This window comes from Panthera pardus, unplaced genomic scaffold (genome assembly GCF_024362965.1).
Source record: "Panthera pardus isolate Hobbes unplaced genomic scaffold, ASM2436296v1 HiC_scaffold_24, whole genome shotgun sequence".
NCBI classification, from domain to species: Eukaryota; Metazoa; Chordata; class Mammalia; order Carnivora; family Felidae; genus Panthera; species Panthera pardus.
In genome coordinates, this window is record NW_026526810.1 from 111,692,370 (window position 1) to 111,707,695 (window position 15,326).

At 40.4% G+C, this 15,326-nt stretch overlaps 1 protein-coding gene across 7 annotated transcripts in view; it reads right to left on the minus strand.

Moving 5' to 3' along the window:
• Positions 1 to 15,326, minus strand: part of AREL1 (apoptosis resistant E3 ubiquitin protein ligase 1) — a 48,268-nt gene extending 32,942 nt beyond the window's left edge. For 2 of the 7 annotated variants that reach the window (XM_019427162.2, XM_019427157.2), the window contains exon 1: positions 15,194 to 15,324. The gene's annotated coding sequence lies outside the window, so the exon portion shown is untranslated. Of the gene's footprint in view, positions 1 to 12,474; positions 12,563 to 15,193 lie in introns of all 7 variants that reach the window. The other 5 variants (XM_019427160.2, XM_053889614.1, XM_019427158.2 and 2 more) reach the window with 5 other exon arrangements.

The window sequence follows — 15,326 nt, forward strand, 5'->3', positions numbered from 1 at the left end:
TTCTACTTCTGGAGAACAAATAACTTTTTGGGGGAGAACAGGCAAGTTATCCTTTTTTTCAAATAAGGAGTATATAAATTAGCTAAAAATAAAAGAACGTACTGAAATTTTTTTTAAAAAGTTTTTTTAAGATTTTTATTTATTTTTGAGAGACAGAGACAGAGCACGAGCAGGGGAGGGGCAGAGAGAGAGGGAGACACAGAATCCGAAGCAGGCTCCAGGCTCTAAGATGTCAGCACAGAGCCTGACACGGGGCTGGAACTCATGGACCATGAGATCATGACCTGAGCTGAAGTCGGACACTTAACCGACTGAGCTACCCAGGCGCCCCTGAATGTACTGAAATTTTATTTAAAAAATTCCTTTAATGTTTATTATTTATTTTTGAGAGACAGACAGAGCATGAGCAGGGGAGGGGCAGAGAGAAAGAGGGAGACACAGAATTCAAAGCAGGTTCCAGGTTCTGAGCTGTCAGCACCAGAGCCTGACGCGGGGCTCGAGCCCATGAACCGGGAGATCGTGACCCGAGCCAAAGTCAGACGCTTAACTGACTGAGCCACCCAGGTGCCCCTGCAATTTTATTTCTATTCATTATGATCTTAGTGGGTCTCCAGCCCTGTAATCAGCTATTTGGTTATTAAATAACTCCTAGGTTTTTTTTTTAAAGATTTTATTTGTAAGTAATCTCTACATCTAACATGGGGCTCGAACTTCAACTCCAAGATCAAGAGTTGCATGCTCCACGGACTGAGCCAGCCAGGTGCTCCAAATAACCCCTAGTTCTAACATCATCTTTACTGCACCCACCACAATCTACCACGCATAACCCTTTACAATGCTTCAGTGTCTCTAGTAAGCCTCAAAATTCAGCTCAAGCATCATCCCCCTTCCTGGTCCAATTCTCAGGCCCTCTGAGAATTCCCCCCATGCCAGGCAGAACCAATCATTTGCTCCTCTGTGATACGCCTATGCTGAAGATACCTCTATTATAGCATTTATTAGTCTGTATTATAATTGTTTATACAGTAGTGTCTCCTAATGACTTCTGGGATCTCAGAAGACACTGATGGGTCTTACTCTGCTTTGTCTCCCAGTAGCTAGTATACTGTTCGGTTTATCTCTTAACTTTGATAAGTTCCCCCAAGTGATTCCTATAAATATTGAAGTCTCATAAGCTTGGTCTAGGCTCTAGGGCAGTCCCTCTGAGAAGCGACCTGATATTCTGTATCTCTAACAGACTCACAGGAAAGGTTGATGCTTCCGGTCTGCAGATCGAGCTTCCAGGAGCAAGGGTCTAGAGCAGGAATTGGCAAACTACAGCCTGCAGGCCAAATCCAGACAGAACCTTGCTACAAGAGCAAAGCTGAGTAGCTGCAGAGACATATGGTCTACGAAGCTTTCCTATCTGACCCTTTACAAAAAAAGTTTACCACCCTCCAGCATAGGGTCTTAGCCTTAAAGCTACATAACTGCTTTGTGTAAATTAACTCATTTTTATAAATGAAAAAAAGCATAAAGTCATTTTCTTCCAATCCAGTTCTGCCCCCTCTTAGGAAAAGAGCTATAAAACTTGCAATATTATGCAAATATTTCTCCTGGTGAATTTCAACTGTTATTTAAAAGTGTTACGGAGGCACCTGGGTAGCTCAGTTGGTAAAGTGGCCAACCTCGGTTCAGGTCATGATCTCAAGGTTCATGAGTTCAAGCCCCATGTCAAGCTCTGGGCTGACAGCTCAGAGTCTGGAGCCTGCTTCAGATTCTGTGTTTTCCTCTCTCTCTGCCCCTTCCCTGCTTGCTCTCTCTCTCTCTCTCTCTCAAAAATAAACAAACAAAAAAAGAGTTCTACGCCTCCCATACCCCAAGTAGGAATTTTATACAATCATTTCCCAAAGTACATGTTTCCTACAATTATGCTTGCATTTCATCAAGGCTATAATTTCCTAAAACCAGTACCTCAGGGACCAATACTATATCCAGGTTTCTAAAATTATTACTATACACATTACTGACTCAATATCTACTTTTAAACTATTATTAAAAATCCTGTGAAAAACTGACGTGAAAGTCCACTTTGGAATTCTGGTGAATAACAAAAGAGGCAGTGGCAGCAGACAGGAGTTCCAAATATCACCCACTGAATCCCACAAAGAAAGACAAAAGAAAGACATTGGCTTTGAAAGACGTAGTCTTCAGTATTCTCTATACAGAAGCACCAGCCACAGTCCAGGAAAATCAAATTAAAAAAACAAAACAAAACAAAACAAATCATTCAATAAGCAAAACGCTGACAGTTTAGAGTGACCTAAGGAGGTTCTAAGAAATAAAGTGCACCATCAGATACTTTAGATTATTTACGTTTTCGTCTGCTTAATTTCACCGTTGGTTTATTCTCCCCCAAATCCCCACCATAAAAGACTGCCTTCCCCCATCAAGTTTATTCTCTTGAGATATTTACACAGTTGTGTATTCCTGCTATCTCGGTTCAGCCAACTTATACGGTTTTCATTTATATTCTTTCCTCATCAGTCAGCCCCTCCAGTCTCTTAATCATTCTTGTGGGTCTTCTGTGAACTCTCTCCAGCTGGTCCCCAGCGATCTGGTAATGAGGTGCCTCCAACTGACTGCAGCCTTCCAGGAACAGCCTCGTTAGAACAGGATGAGCTCACCCTCCTGGTTCTATGACATAACACTCCTGAGTAGACAATCCCCCACATCACAGCAAGCTAGAATACCGCCATATTAGACTATGACCCCATTCCATGCTTCTCAGATTTGGGCACTGGGGCATGTGAATGTGCTGGAAGGCCGGGGATAAATGGCACATGTTGGTGCAGCAACTTTTCACTAAAGGATGAGGTGGGTGGGGAGGGAAAGCCCTGTTCACGTTAAAACACTCATAGGTAACAAAATAGAATGCACAATTTGCGTGAATGTCTAAAGATAAAATATGAGTGTGGTCAAGATATTCGGAGATTTGATACCTGATGCAGAAAGGCTGCTTGGGGCTCTGCTCCCAGCCCCGAAGGGGTTACATGCCCACTATCCTCTACCACCAGAGGTACTCGAGCTTAAAAGTTTGAAAAGCACTACAATCCCCACTCAACTCATGGTCTATTACCCCACTATCACTCATCTCATATACTCACATTTTAAATAAAATTATTTTTTCTGCTATGTTCCCCATCCTTGGATATCTACATTTTCCCTTTGCCTAACATAACTGTAATTCACTGATGGTAATTCACCAACATCTTCGTGTTCTTCTGTAAGGTTCATTCTTCATTCATTTCGTATTTCTTGAACATTTGCTGTCTGCCAGGCTGTGTGCTAAAAGCTAAAGTAACACGGAAAAATGAGACAGGGTATTTTCTTAACCTGGATGAACTCAGTCCAAAGTGGGTACTGGACAATACAACGAGGCAAGCGCCACAAAAAAGGAATAAACAATGTGTGTGTGTGGGGTGGGGGGGGGGCAAAGGAAGGAGAAAGGTAACTTTGCCTGAGAGTGAGGAAGCATCCACAGAAGAGACAAGAGAGCTATTAAGACTGAGCAAGCATTCGCAGGGCAGGGCAGAAAAGACCAGTACTCTAGGTGGAAAAAACAGCATAAGCAAAAGTTCGGAGTCAAGAAAGGGGATGAAAAAGGTCAGCATTATGAAAACAAAGTGTTTAGAAAGACCAAATGGGGCCAAACTAGGGTGACTGATTCTCAGTACAGTACAGTATAATGCTCAAGAGCATGAATCTTACTACTGAGTAATCCCGGACAAACTACTTCTCTTCAGTTGCCTCAGGAATAAAGTGGAGATCCACTAAGAAAAGGAAGGGCTGGAAACTAGCCCCGGGTGACTTGGCACTAGACGGGTGCCTCAAGGGATGTGGCTTTAACTGCCAAGCAGGCTGCCCGGTTGCCCGGCTACGACGGAAGTTTGCACCCAGGCCACAACGGCAGCCCAACCTGCAGTAAATTAGGAAGATGGCACTGTGTATACCTAAGGGACTAATTGGTTTTCCAGAGAAATCCCATTTGGAAGCAACCACAGCAAGGATCCAAAATACGGACTGTTGTTTTTTTTTTTTTTTTTTCTCAAGAATGATGATAACACAGGGATGTTTGGGTGGCTCAGTTGATGAAGCATCCAACTTCAGCCCAGGTCTTGATCTCATGGTTTGTGGGTTCAAGCCCTGCATTGAGCTCTCTGCTGTCAGCATGGAGCCTGCTTTGGATCGTCTGCCCCCCTCTCCCTCTGCCCCTTCTCCGCTCATGCTTTCTCAAAAATAAATAAACTTAAAAAAAGAACGGGGTGCCTGGGTGGCTCAGTTGATTAAGCGTCCAACTTTGGCTCAGGTCATGATCTTTCAGGTTCGTGAGTTTGAGCCCCATATTGGGCTCTGTGCTGACAGCTCAGAGCCTGGAACCTGCTTCAGATTCTGTGTCTCCCTCTCTCTCTGCCCCTTCTCTGCTCGTGCTCTGTCTCTCTCAAAAATAAATAAACATTAAAACAAAATTTTTAAAAGAGAATGATGATAACACAAATCTACCTTTACTGAGAACTTACTACTACTGTTTGAGGTGCTTCATGTACTATCTCACGTAACTCACATCAACCATATAAAGTACCTACATTGTTATCCATATGTTACAGATTAGGAAACAGAAGCACAGAGAGCTACAATAACTTGCCTATTGTTACCTAGATGACAAAGGAAGGAGTCAGGCAATGTGATTCCAGAGCCTGATGTGTCAAGAACCCCAAGAAAGGAAAAAAAAGAGAAAAGATTCTTGGGATAGGAAGAATGAGAGCTCAAGAAATACTTAACCTGGAAATTTAAAGAAATATGATTTCGTTTTAGACTTTAAGCAACCACAACCAAAGAAGCCAAGAAGTGTTTTTTAAGTTAAGGGAGAAAGAGGCTTACACATTTTAAAAGAAGTAACTCTGGTGGTAATATAAGAGAGACTCTGAAGAGGAGGACAGACCACTGGCTGAGAGACCAGAAGATGCTGGTCCAAGGGAGCAGCGAGGAACTGGTCATGATGCAGAGGGGGAGAGGCTAGCGTAGGCACTGTTTCCCAGTTAGGAACAACAGGATTAGTGACCTATGGGTCAAAAAGATAAAGGAGAGCAAGAAACAAAGGACAAATCAGGATTTTTTACTCTTGGGAGCCTGGATGAATGGTGGTGGTGGTGAATGAAAGACACAGAGCCAGTACAGAGGGAAAGATAAGCACAGAACTGAACATGTTAAGTTTGAAGTGTCTATAAGATATCCAGGTGAATATATCCACAAGACAAATGGACATAAGCATCTGAAGCCATGGAAATACCAGTACCCTGAGGGCAGTTAAAAGACACAGGAGATTAAAAAAAAAAAAAAAAAACAAGACTGCCATGGAAAACAAGTAGACCAAGAAAAAGACCAATTACACAACTCTGAGGAGATCAACCTTAAAAGTACTGCCTTCTTCCCCAAAAAAGGAGCTAGCAAAAACTGAAAAGGAACAATCAGAGAAAAGGGAAAAACTGTAAAAGTGGTTTACTAGAGCCAAAAGGAAGTATTTCTAGAAACCGGTGGTCACAGTATTAGAACCAGTAATGATTTAGGCCAGAGGGGGAATTCAAAAATCAGCACCCAGGTTTTCTTCCTTGATTATTTGGAACTCTCATTCTCTGATCAAGCAACTTCAAATAAAATGTGTATCTGATTTCCATCTATTCTCATTAATAATAAAAATCTTAGCCTAAACTTGACCCAACACTGATAACTAGTAAGCTCTTTGCAAGTCAATTCAGGGATACTGATTATTTCAAAATTATCTTAGTGCCTATAACAAATTCAGATCTGAACTAATCTGAATCCAGTCTCTAATCCCACATAAATCAATGGCAAAAAAATCATATCAAAATCAGCTTTATTGAGGTATGGCTTATATATAGTAAAAGCCGCCAACTTAAACAATTAGAGCTTTGCCAACTGTATAAGGTTATGGATATAAAACACAATGGTGATACAGAACATTTCATCATCCCAAAGTCTCCTCAGGATCCCCTTGTGCAACCGCTGATGTGCTTTCTATCACCATAGTTTTGCCTTTTACAGAATGCCAAATAGCATTCTATACAAAATGTAGACCTTTGTGTTGTGGCATTTCTTTACTTACCACATTATTTAGACCCATACATGTCATTACATGTACCAGTAGTTCATTCCTCTTTATTGTTGTGTAGCAGTCCATTATATGGGCATATTACAATTTCTTTATCCGTTCACCAGTTGAAGGACATTTGATTCTATCCAGTTTGGGGCTGTTCGGGATAAAGCTGCTACGAACATTCAAGCCTAAGTCTTGTGTGGACACATGTTTTGCTTCCCTTGGGTAAACAGCTAAGAGTGAGATGGCTGGGCCATATGATAAGTACATATTTAACTTAAAAGAAACTGCCAACCTGTCGGGGTGCTTGGGTGGCTTAGTCGGTTAAGCATCCGACTTCTGCTCAGATCATGATCTCATGGTTCGTGGGTTTGAGCCCCACATCGGGCTATCTGCAGTCAGCATGGAGTCTGCCTCAGATCCTCTGTCCCCCTCTCTCTCTGTCCCTTCTCCTGCTCACCCGCTCTCTCTCTCTCAAAAATAAATAAAAGAGACATCTAAAAAGAAAAAAAAAAAAAAAAGAAACTGCCAAACTGTTTTCCAAAGCACCTGCACCATCTTGCATTTTCACCAGCAACGTATGAGAGCTCCAGTTGCTCACATCTGCCAACACTTGGCATTGTTGATCTTTTAAATTTTATCATTCTAGAACAATCCAACAAGAAGACATAGTAACTTTAAATACTTATTCACCCAACATGGAAACATCCAAATACTTCAAGTAGTTAATAACAAACATAAAGGAAGTAATCAATGGTAGTCTAACAGTAGGGGACATTAAAATCCCACTTACATCAATGAACAGATCATCCAAACAGAAAATCAATAAGGAAACAGTGGCTTTGACACATTGGATCAGATGGACTTAACAGATATATTCAGAACGCTCCATCCTAAAACAGCAGAATACAGTCTTTTCAAGTGCACACGGGACACTCTTCAGAACAGATCCATATTAGGCCACAAAACAAGTCTCAACAAATTCAAAAAGATCGAAGTCATAACCATGCGTCTTTCCTGACCACAACACTATGAAACCAGAAATCAACCACAAGAAAAAAATCTAAACACATGGAGGTTAAAGAACATGCTACTACATCTTACCCATTCTAATAGGTGTGAAGTGGTCTCTCACTGTGGGTTTTTGTTTTTGTTTTGAGAGAGAGAGAGAGAGAGAGAGAGAGAGAGAGAGAATGACAGCGAGGGAGGAGGGTAGAGGGAGGGAGAGAGAATCTTAAGCAGTGTCCATGCTCAGCTTGGAGCCCATCCTGGGGCTAAATCTCACGACCCTGGGATCATGACCTGAGTCGAAATCAAGAGTTGGACGCTTAACCAACTGAGTCACCCAGGCGTCCCTCTCACTGTGGTTTTGATTTGCAATTCCCTAAGGACTAACAGCATTGAGTACGCTTTCATGTGCTTAATGGCTATTTGTGACACTTCTTTGGTATCCAAATCTTTTGTATTTCTAAAAATCAAACTGTTTGTCCTATTACTTAGTTGTTTTCAGAGTTCTTTATATACTAGACACATGTTTGACAAATATTTTCTGTGGTTTGTTTTTAACATTTTCTTAATGGTATTAAAGAATAAGTTTTGAATTTGATGAAATCCATCTTACCTACATTCTTCTTTTAGGTTGTTTTTTGTATCCTATTAAAAAATCTTCGCCTAACACCAGGGCAAAGATTTTTTTCTAGAAATTTTCTCTAAAAGTTTCACAAAAGAAAATCTCTTGTTAAAATATTTAACAGGAGTACACATGAAGAGATGCTCAATATCACTAATCAGGGAAATGGAAATCAAAACCATAATGAGATATCACCTCACACTAGTCAGAATGGCTAGTATCAAAAAGACAAGAAATAAACAGTGTTGGTGAGCATGTGGACAAAAGGGAATCCTGTACACCGTTGGTGGGAATGTAAGCTGGTGCAGCCACTGTGGAAAACAGTCTGGAGGTTCTTCAAAAAATCAAAAATCGAACCACCGCATGACCCAGAAATTTCACTTGTGGGTATTTACCTGAAGAAAAGGAAAACTAATTTGAAAAGATGCATGCACTCCTATGTTTACCGCAGCATTATTTACAATAGCCAAGATATGGAAACAACCTAAGTGTCCATCAACAGGTGAGTGAATAAAGAAGATGTGATGGGACATATATAATATATACATATAATGTATATACATATAATATACACGTATATTTAGAATGAAATATTACTCGACCATGAAAAAGAATGAAACCTTGCCATTCACAGCAACATGGATGGACCTAGAGGGTATCACGCTAAGTGAAATAAGCCACACACAAAAAGGCAAATACTGCATGGTTTCACTTATATGTACAATCTGCAAAACAAAATAAACAAACAAAAACAGACTCGTAAGTACAGAGAACAAACTGATGGCTGCCAGAGGAGAGGGGTGTGAGGTGATGGGTGACATAGGTGAAGGAGAGTAAGAGGTACAGACTTCTTTTGTATTTATTACAAAATAAATAAGTCACAGGGATGAAAAATACAGCACAGGGAATATCATCGATAATACTGTAATAACTTTGTACGGTGACAAATAGTAACTATACTTAATCGTAGTAGGCATTTCATTATGCATATAATTGTCTGGGGCACCTGGGTGGCTTAGTCAGTTACGTGTCCAACTCTTGATTTCGGCTCAGGTCCTAGTCTCGTAGTTGGAGACCCGGCCCCTCGCTGGGGTCCTCACAGACAACACGGAGCCTGCTTGGGAGTCTCTCTCCCCCTCTCTCTGCCCCTCCCCTGCATGAGTGTGCACATGTGCTCACTTTCTCAAAATAAGTAAACTTTAAAAAATAATGTATATAACTGTCCAATCACTATGTTGTACATCTAAAACTAAGAGAATATTTTATGTCAACTATATTGTAATAAAAAAAATTTTTAACAAGAGTTTTTTAAGCTCCTGCATTCCCTTTATTTCATTAATTACTCAGTTTTATTATTGCTTTCTTCCAAATTCAACTTCCCATATTACCAAGCAGGATTTAAGTTACAGCCTATTGCAGAATTTGGGAAGATTTTTAATCTTTTAACAGATTCCCCCTACTCTTTAACCTAATAAATGGCATTTCTAAATGTAGCCAATGTTTTAGTCCCTCAGCTCTCCTCAAACTGACATAAACCTTCTGGACCCCTGATGCTGGGTCTTAAAACAACAACAACAAAATTCCAAAACCCAGACCATGCACCTGCAGGTTAAGCCAAGGACAATGAACTACTTGCCCTTCTGGTTTTAAAGAGAAGCTTTTATAAGCTATCACCTGAGAGGAGGCTGAAAAAAGTTATCATTCACTGGTTAAAAGAAAAGTTAGGCTTATAAAGGCTAAGCTGGCAGACATAAAAGTAATTCTACATCTCTTAATATTGATATTCTCTATTGAACTATTCTCTTGAAAACAAACCAGAGTTCTTCAGACTTGAAATAAAGAGTACATACAAAAGCACAGTTTAGATTCAACTGCCCCCTGGAACAGACTTTGCCATTCTCAGCATAGTTCAGAGAAAGGAGGGAAAAAGGGATTCAAAGCTAATGTGAGTAAAACAGGGAAACAAGGGCCAATTTATCATTGCTCATTTTGTAACTTCCTGGGATGTCTGGAGAAAAAAACAAAATAGAAAAACTGGCTCATCTATGCCCCATCACAGTCTTTCATCTACATCAAGAAAACAGCAGCTTCAATTTACAACTCTCTCCAATCGTGATTTTTTTTTTTCTATTTACCAAACGGAATCTACTGTGCCTGATCCACAGAATCAGGACAGGCCCCTGTGTTCCCATACCATGGCAGCTTTTATGCTTAGGTGACCCTGGGCCACTGAATCTTGGCTATAATAGGAAAAATTTTAAACTAATTCTCTGAATCTGACAAGCCGTCTCCCTCAATAAGTCTAGGAAGGTGTCATTTCATTAACTGTGCATGAAGTGGCAGGCACACAGCCAGATCTACAGCCTAGTGGGATGAAACTGGAATTGTCACACATGCACTTAAAAGCTAACAAAATTTCTACCTCTACTACTGTCTATTCTGTTATTTTTAAAGAAAATAACTTATTTACATAATCAAAAAAAAAAAAGAGCAATCTTAAATGAGTATTTTATAGTTCTTTAAGATTCCAGGAAGAAAAACTCAACTAGCCACAGGATTGGCAAACTAAGACGGCTCAAATCGAAGGAGAAACTCAACACTTACATAGTATTAAAACAAAACTTCTGTTGATCTAATAGTCAATGCTACCAAACAAGGATTTATTAATTTCTTCAAATGTGTGTTAAGAATCTATCATAGGGGCACCTGGGTGGCTCAGTCGGTTAAGCATCCGACTTCAGCTCAGGTCATGACTCACAGTTCACGGGTTCAAATCCTGCATCGGGTTCCGTGCTGACAGCTTGCTCAGAGCCTGGAGCCTGCTTCGGATTCTGTGTCTCCTTCTCTCTCTGCCCCTCCCCCGCTCACACTCTGTCTGTCTCTGTCTCTCAAAACTAAACAAAAATAATAAAAAAAAAAGAATCTATTATATACCAAGCTTATTTTGGACCCTGAGGATTCCAAAATGAGTAAGATGGTCCCTGACCCCTTAGAAACATATGGTTTAGTAAAGAAGATAGTCAAGTAAACAAGTGGTGATAATTCCATGTAGTAAAGTCTATGAAGGGAGCACATGCTGTTAGTGGAGCCCAAGAAGGGCCCCTCAATCAGGATTAGCTCTTAGCTTCTCAGAAAACTTCATACCACCCTCCTGGGAGCAAAGCCAACTCTTCGACCGAGTTAACAGTGCTTTGGGAATTAAGGGGATACTAAAACACTACCTATACAGTATTGTTTATTCTCATGGTCAATGACTTTCTCTCTTCAGCACTGGTCAGAGGGGATTACTGATCCACATGCGTGGCAGAGAAAAAGCCACTGGAAACCCCAGCCTATTTATCCAAATTGCACAGCACATGGTCTAAACACAATATAGTATCCTGGACTGGATCTTAGAACAGAAAAAAGGCTACTAGAGGAAAAACTTGTAAAATCAAAAAAAAAAAAAAAAGGCTGTAGTTCAGTTAACATGTACCAATGTTAATTTCTTAGATGTGACAAATGTACCGTGGTTATGTAAGATGTTAACATTAGGGGTAAAGCTACATGAAAGATATATAGGAACTCTGTTCTATCCTTGCAACTTCTCTGTAAATCTAAGATTATTCCAAAATAAAATGTGGTTTTTAAAAAATTACATCTTGTTCCCACTTTATATTCTTATTCTTCCTAGGATTCTGATCATGCCACTTTAATCCCTACCCCAATCCAGGTAATGCTTGGTTAAAACACTTGTTTTCAAATCCTTTTCAATCTTTTCCATAAACCATTTACGCAGCCCAGCTGGGTTTCCTTCCTCAGCAAGACTTGAAAAACTAGCTCATACATACAATGGTGGGGGGTGGGGGTGGCCTTGGAGTAGAACCTCTCTAAGTGGACAAAAGAGGGGTTAAAATAACCTGGGCTAGATCTCTGGATAAGAGCAAGGGGAACCTGCAGAAAATGTTATGTTGTATATTATTAGATTACCTTTACCTGAACTCTGGCCAAAAATAACGAAAAGAAAATACAATGAACAGATACTGACTACCAGCATCTCAACACCAACAGGCAAACTGCACTGAAATGATGCTGCATCTAGAAGTTCCAAAAAAAACATGGTGCAAATTATTCAACTATTCAAGGCAAAAATTCATATTAAAATCGTATGGCATTGTTCAATTCAGGCTAGTGTTTACCGTGACTGTTTGGTTTCTTACAACTAAATGAACACTCTATTAAACCACATTTGTAGAACAGGCTTCAAGAGTTCCACCAGGAAAACATCATGGTGATTCAACACCGTATCAAGGCTTCAGACATGCGCAAGTGCGCACACACTGACGCATGCGCACATTTACATACACGCGAACTACAATCAGGCTTAACCACCTCACAAGTTTGAAAACCACTGTATAAAAGAAAATTAGTAAAGGGTAAACATTCATGAACGCTTCAAAAAAGAAACCAAAGAAAGAGAACTGAAATTCAAACCTAAGCTATTTAATGACTAAAGTCATTTAAAAAGTAAAATGATACACTAGAACCCATTCTGATGAACCCAGACTGAAAAGTCTGATTTGTTATAGGGTACGTTGTAATATTAAAACGGTATGTGTAATATATATTACACAATGGCACTCCAACCTGGACCACTTCCATAAAAATGAACAGGCAGAATAACTCTTATAAAATAGTTCAATTTACATACCTCTGTTGAACCACCTACCATAATTGATCTGTTCACAAGCCTGTCTCCAACACAGGCCTGAGCTCTTGAAGAGTACCCAGCACACTGCCTAGGGCAGAACAGGCCCTTGTTAAGTGCCTTCTGAATGAATGAACATACAGCGGACCTCTGAGGTATCTTTGCAATCCCAATTCAGTATCGGTATCTTAGGGGCAGAAGATGCTGTACAACATGGGATATTTTTAGGAGGCGGCCAAGTAAACAGAAAAATAATTAATAACAAGTAATGCTGGGGGAAAGAACTCAGTATCACATGAGACGTAAAAACTGTAACTTGAAAATGAAGAAAATATCTGTGCGTTATTTTTTTCCCTTGATGGCCACAAAAGTGAATCTACCTTTAACTTTCTAACATTGAAATACAAGCGTTTTAAAGGAATCTTTCATTATCCATAATTTTATAAAGAAATTTGTTATTAAATTAGTAAGTTAGACCAATTAGTGAATGGAATGAATTCCAAGCCCAATTATGTGTTCAAAACTGTGGGTTGAATGCCTTAAAAAATTCTTTCAAGATTGCAGAAAAGTACAAAACAACCCTCTTGACTGCTGAGAAGGACTAAAACCATTTCTTTTTCTCACAAGTATGTAATCAAAAGCAATTACTTTCTGCTCCCACCCAACACAAAGCAACACCATCTCCCCACTCCCATCACCATCAAAACATGCTATAGAGCATCTCAGTACTTTAACCTTAGGCTGTAAGAATCCCAGAATGCGATAAAATTACAATTCAACAAAAACATTTTTCTAAGTATGCTCTCATCCCCTGTGGTGTTCCTTCACTAACACAGCTCCCTCTCAAGTATTAACAAACAAGGAGACCAGAAAATTCTCAGAACAGGTATTACAAACTGCTTTTTAAAAAAATTGTTATTGTTCATGGATTCCAATATTCATCGTACACATTACCAGGAGAGTGTTCTGTCAGTTCTTCTGCAAATTACTATTTAATTATTTGCAATTTTCCCTCTGAACCTATCTATAATACTGATCAGTATCCAAATGTTTAAAATAAACTGATCGTGTTTGCTTAAAAAGGTTATTGCCTAAGCACCAAGAGGTTCTAATGCATTGAAAAAGTGGTAGCTCTCAGTTCTACCCACGAATGACAGCTTGCAGACAAGCTGTCTCAAAGAGATTAGGGACCTTTAGTGATCACAAATGGGGTAAAGCAGGAGGCACATACAGTATCTGTAGATGGTTCAATGATAAAACTGTTTCAACATAAAAAATTTGGAGCCTACAAAGTCAGGTATGTGAACTACAAAGCTATTAAATGCCTGCAAGCCCAAAAGAAAAAGGAGAAGAAGGAAGAAAACTGTGCCTATACACAAATCACGAGAAATCACCCTGCGGTTGAACTTTCCAAGAACTGAAAACTTTATAAGGTTCTTGTGGATATCAACACATTTCAGGTCCAAAACAATGGGTATGTGTACCCATTGTTATCCAAATTGTATTAAAATACAATTGGCATAAAATTCAAATACCACCACATGTTGGAAGACGCACAATGAAAATAACAGGGTTTATTTGTGGTGGGTATTGTTCTAGGGACTTCACATTTTTATTCATTTAGCTCTGATAACATCCCTATAAGACAGGTTCGACTGAGATTATCTCCACTTTATAGATGAAGAAACTGAGGTACAGATAAGGTCATACAGCTAGTAAGAAGCAGAGCGAGGATTTAGAGCCAGCTCCATTAGTCAGACTCCAAAGTTCATGTTAACCAATACACTATGTTTCATACTAAGAGCTATGCAAAGGCCAGCTTTTTTTTTTTTTAACCTAATAACCTTTTTGGATTTCAAATGCAAGGACAGCTTTGTGCAATAAGAAAAGCACAGGCTTTGGAATTAAATCAAACTCGAACAAACCTCTGAATACAGTTTGAGCCTCGGCTTCCCCACATGTAAAAGGAGGGTACTCAAGTTATCGTGAAGGTCAAAGAAGGTAACATAATTAAAGAGCCACTTACGGTATACAAGATAGGGGTTCTTAACCTTAAGTTCACAGACCCTAGAATGTCCACAGATGGGCTTCGGAATCTCTGTGTCTCACCGATTGTATGACAAATGTATGTGTGCCCATTGTTTTAGAAGAATTGTCCCTGGCCTTCCACAAAGCTTCAAGGGGGTACGTGATCTTCAAAAGGTTAAAAATCACCAAAGTGCACAGCAGCTACTCAAAAAAATCGAAGTTCTCTTTCCCTTATTCTCAAAACCTCTCCCTTTTCCAGTAAGGGTGACGCACCAAATCCTCCCAATAAATGGCAATTATTCTCCAACCATTTTCCTGGCTTGGCAACTAGTAACATATGCAAGCTTATGCTCCAATTTTCTGGAGAGAGTCTAAAAAAGGCCCTCAAACGATGATTCATCCCCCTCTGCACCGAAACGAATACACGGTATCTACTCGAGAGAATCTGGAGAATCGTCCACCTAACTGCACGAAGCACCATGTCATCTAGGAGAACAAGGTAGGTACTACAGCCTCCCAGTTGCAACGTAGAGACCTGACACCCCAGCGCTGAGGGATGAGGAGAATGTCTTCCAAACTACTGGGAAACCCAGAATTCCGTCCCCCCTACCCCAGTCCTGCCTCTCTGGAACTCTAGTGCCGGCAGGTCCTCGGGCACTGCGCCGGGCTAGAGTGGTGGAGGAGAGAACGTTACCCCAGCAGCGCGGCGGAGTCCCAGCTCGGCTGCTCCGGAAGGCGGCGGCAGCACCCGGAGCAAAACCGGCCCAAGATCCTCCCCCGAGAGACCCCCCCCAGTACAGTCACCCCTCAGGCTGGGAACCGGCTCC